Source organism: Pan paniscus, chromosome 10 (genome assembly GCF_029289425.2).
Source record: "Pan paniscus chromosome 10, NHGRI_mPanPan1-v2.0_pri, whole genome shotgun sequence".
Classification (NCBI taxonomy): Eukaryota; Metazoa; Chordata; class Mammalia; order Primates; family Hominidae; genus Pan; species Pan paniscus.
Genome location: NC_073259.2, coordinates 83,628,671 through 83,633,718, shown reverse-complemented (window position 1 = coordinate 83,633,718; position 5,048 = coordinate 83,628,671). Strand labels below are relative to the sequence as shown.

The 5,048-nt window shown below is 39.5% G+C and overlaps 1 pseudogene; it reads right to left on the bottom strand.

The window, feature by feature from the left end:
• Window positions 1-868: 868 nt before the first annotated feature.
• Window positions 869-2,392, bottom strand: LOC100996223 (6-phosphogluconate dehydrogenase, decarboxylating-like; annotated as a pseudogene).
• Window positions 2,393-5,048: the final 2,656 nt, after the last annotated feature.

Here is a 5,048-nt window from a genome sequence, read left to right as displayed (position 1 = left end):
CTGCTAATTCATAACGTTTCTTTGTAAAACTGCAAGCAGGGCCATTTCAAACATCTTGTTAATGAGCCTTATCCTGCCTCCCTTGGGAATGCAGATGGGGTTTGCTCCTAGCCCTTCTGGAGGCAAATAAAGAAATAGAACTGACTAGGTTATAAACCCAGATGAAATCCTCATATGAGAAGATTCTCATTTGTGCCATCTGTTCGGGCTGAGCTGGAGATGAAATATAAGGTGTCACTGCACAATCCCTAGAGGACTGTCACCAAGTGATCTTCCTTCAAATTTGCCTTCAACTTATCACAAGCTGCTTTAATTCCTTTCCAGTATGTTCACCATAATGTCATCTGCCTTCAGTTTCCTCTTGGTTTTTAAATGCATCCATGACACAGCTGACCAGCTCTTTCCTTGAAATGTGTATCTCTGCCATGAAACTTTCTTGATACCCTTTCAGAATTTTGTCTTTCTTTTTTTAATAAAATGTAGCTTTTATTGAGTAAAGGAAAAAGGGAATTCAGCTGCATGATAGAAACATTCCAGTTTGATCAACTTGTAACAACAGTCTCCCTATTTACGTGAGAGGAGCCTCACTAGTCCACAGGGAGCACTTAGGAACGACTGCTTCAACGGGTTGGTTCTCACTCTCATGCACATTATCAGCTCCTGGTCAGTCCCAAGAGGCAAGGGCAGAGGGCATGATGGTTCTCACAGAGCTACTTTATAAATAAACTCTATATGACTTTTCTGGGAGTCTCTTACATTCTTTTATTTTAAAAGATCTGAGCAGAAAATAGAACAAAGGACCATTAAGTGGTGTTGTGTGGTTGTGTGATACATGAAACGTCCCAGTCTATGGAATTGTGACGGCCAACAGAAACAGCATGATTAGGCATTATGTGAAGAGCATGACACACTGCCACCATGGCCTGTCCAATTGGTGTGGGTAAACTGTCCCTGTTTTTCTAAGCCTTCATAAGTGTGAGCCCCGAAGTAATCCCGCTGAGTCTGGATGAGGTTGGCTGGGAGCATCTCGTGTCTATATCCATCACAGAAGGAGACAGCAATGGTGAAACAGGGCATGGGAATGCGAGCTTGGACCCCAGTGCTGACCACCCACCACCAGCAGTCCTGGCAGTTTTCAACAGCCAACTTAAAGAAGTCATCTAATAATAGGTTCTCAAGTTCTGGGCGTTGATGAAATGCATCCTTTATCTTTCCTAGAAATACACCTCTGATGATGCAGCCTCCCCCCTCCACATCAGGACAATACAACCATAACTGAGGGTCCAGCCAAATTCAGTGGTTGCCTGTCTTAGCAGTATAAAGGCTTGAGCATAAGAGATGATCTTGGAAGCATAGAGGTCATTCCGAATGTCTTCTAGGAATGATTTCTTATCACCATCAAACTAGATCTTTTGGGAACCCTTCAGCTTTTTGCTAGCTTGAATTCTTTCATCCTTCAGAGAGGATAAGCACCGAGCAAAGATAGCTTTTCCAATGAAGGTGACAGGAATGCCATCTTCCAGGGTGGAGATGGTGGTCCACTTTCTGGTGCCCTTCTGTCCTGTGCTGTCCCTGATCTTTGGCAGCAGGTATTTGCTATCAGTATCTTAGAATATTGGCTGTGATTTCAATCAAGAATGAATCGAGCTCTGTCTTATTCTAGTCCTCAAAGGCCTCCGTCATCTTGTTTTGATTTCATTCAAGAATGAGTCGAGCTCTGTCTTATTCCAATCCTTAAAATCCTGTGCCATCTTGTTTTGCTCCATGCCCAGCACATGTTTCATCAGGTGGTAAGCCCCACAGATCAGCTGCATGTCCCCATACTCTATCCCATTGTACACCATCTTTACAACGTGGCCTGCTCCCTCCTCTCCCACCCAGTCAGAGAAAAGTTCCTCAGTTCTTTCTTTTGCAGTGATGCCTTAGAAGATTGTCTTGATAGGGGCCAGCTTTTGTTCCCTCTTGGCATGAGTGATAGGCCATACTGGGATCCTTTTCCTCCAGCACTAACTTTGCTCTCCACTGATAAAATTTTCTTGGCCTTGTGGTATCTACATCGTCTTGTGTCATCCCTATATTCAGAATTTCCTCCATCAATGATGACATCACCAGTGTGCAACAGTGGTACTAATTTTTTCATGAAATCATCAACAGCTTGACCAGCCTTCACAAGAGGGATGATACGCCTGTGGCTTTTTCAGTTTGGAGACCATCTCCGTCAAGGACTGAACATCAACATCTTTGGTTCCCTTTGCCTTGTTGCCAAGAAATCATCAACTTTGGAGACTGTACTATTAAAAGCACAGTCCATGAAGCCATGGTCATTCATGCACAATATTAAGTTCTGGCCCATGACAGCCAGTCCAATCAGTGCAATGCCAGCTTGGGCCATGGTGGAAGCATCGGACAGAGTAGAACTGGAGTGGGCAAAGTGTGGAGGGCTCACGGCTCACAGGCAAGTGAAGGATATACCAGCTGCCAGAATTTTGTCTTTTTAGATGCCTCTTTTTCCTCCACCATCTGCTAAATAGAAATATTTTTGAAACTTTTATCCTTAGCCATCTACAGAAGCTTAATCTGTGTACTTTGTCCCATGAAAAACACATGTACTTCTTCAGTTTCAGTGACATCTTTATGCCAATTCCCAAATCCTCCCTTGAGTAGTTTTTTTTTCTATTCTCCGACAAGCCAACTTCACACTTCCAAATGGATTGGCCCTTCGAATTTAGTAAACTGCAAACCTCACATATCTTTTGAGACCCAAAACACTTATCTTTATGACTTTCCTATTGCTATTAATGGCAATGCTATATTCACAGTCTCATAGGTTTCAAAAGGGAAATAGCTTTTGATTTTGCCTTCTCTTTCTCTTCTCCTAGTTCTGGTTAGTCTTCTTTGTAATTTTGTCCCCATTTGTTTATTCCTTTTTATTCCAGTTTTTGCCACCATTATGTGGCCTTCATATCACTACATTTAGACTATGGCAATTGTTAGGGGGATGTCCCTATGTTCCATGACTGCTCAATGCTGCCAGCGAGACTGAAGCTGCAGTTGTACCTTGGTTGCCATGGCACTGCTCCATAACCCAGCCACTATAAGGCAGATGCACTATAAGACTTTCCAAGTCCAAGAAATGAATCCCAGGAGATTTTCCCTTGACTAAATCCCATGCTTACTTTGACATAACACTTCAGAGGCCAGATTCAATGGGAGAAAACAATAGAGAGAACTTCTTGATGTTGCTGGCCTTCTGTGATGCAGAGGCTTTGCTGCCTTCTTGCAACTTGACCATAAATCAGACTAAATGTTTTTCAGTGGATAGGGGGTGGTTCTAATGGGATGAAGACGCAAGTTACTTAATAGTCTTTAGAGATACTCCACTACTTTTTGCTTTTCTGTCTACCTAAGTCTTCAAATAACACTTATCGGAGAACTTTGGTGGGTAGGTAATGATTATTTATAAGATGAACAGATTACTGTAAGATTATTTATAAGATTATTGATAAGTACTATAATATTTTTATTTATTACTAATAATAAATAATATATTATTAAATATATATGGCTGGGCGCAGTTGCTCATGCCTGTAATCCCAGCACTTTGGGAGGCTGAGGCAGGCGGATCACTTGAGGTCAGGAGTTTGAGACCAGCCTGGCCAACAAGGTGAAACCCTGTCTCTACTAAAAATACAAAAATTAGCTGGGCGTGGTGACACACACCTGTAATTGCAGCTACTCAGGAGGCTGAGGCAGGAGAATTGTTTGAACCCAGGAGGTGGAGGTTCCAGTGAGTTGAGATCACGCCACTGCACTGTAGCCTGGGCAAAAGAGTGAGACACTGTCTCAAAAATATATATATATAATATATATAAAATATAATTAATAAATACTCATTATGAGATTAGTTATAAGATGAATTATAAAGAAAGTTTTGCATTCCCTTCTTCTATTCTTTGTACTATCTGTATTGGATAAGAATAACTCATCAGATGGTTCTTAACCTACCAAATAAAACAGGCATTGGCACATCTTATTAATAGAAACAATCAATTCTTGAATATGCTCTAAAGTTATCACTGTGGAACATGCCCTTCTGAAATTAAACAGAGCTAAACAATTTCTGGTATTAATTTGGTTTACACACTTAATCCTGTAGCTTTCTGTCTGATAAACCTCCTTCTGTATCTTTTGACTAATTCCATGGTTTGTTGAGGAAAAGGAAGTTAAGCCTTAATTATTGAATTAGCTTATACGTTTTTGTTTAGGAAACAAACACATTTACTAAGAACATGCTAATTATGGGTACTACCATGTGAGATGTAAATAGAAGCTCCATTAATTCAGAAGCTGTACTATTTCTTTCATACAATAGTAAAATTTATTCTTTTTTCAAAATTCTATTTAAGACACTGTTTCCCCTGTTCAGATGAATCTAACTAATCATTTAAATATTCTTGAAAAGCACACTGATTAGCAAAGTAAAGCTTAGGCTTAAAATCTTAACTAGGAGAATTTCTGTTTCCATTGTAAAATAACTTTTTAAAAAATTTGTATAATGAATGAAGTACAAATGCAATTTTGTTACATGCATAGATTGCGTAGTGGTTAATTCAAAGCTTTAGGATATCCATCACCTGGATAATGTACATCATACCCACTAATTACTCATTATCCCCCCACATAAAATAACCTTCCCTATATTTGATTATTTGAAAAATCTGAATGTATCTTACAATCAATGTCAAATGAAATTTGCTGCCACCAGGGAGAAGGTAAGTTGATAAATAGTTGTCAATGACTAAACATACACAAATTTAACAGGTGTACAGGCTATTGATCATCCAATTGTCACCTCAATTAAGAGCTTACATTAATAACATCACATTCTGGTAAAGTTTTAATGAAATGCATATCCCTGTCACTGAAAACTTTTTCTAAAATAGATTTTATGGTGCAATCTTTACATTATTTTACATTAGGAAGGTTATCTGTTTTAGTTCAGGTGACATATTGAAAGGCTGCAGAAAATTTGGGAGAATAGGTGGAGA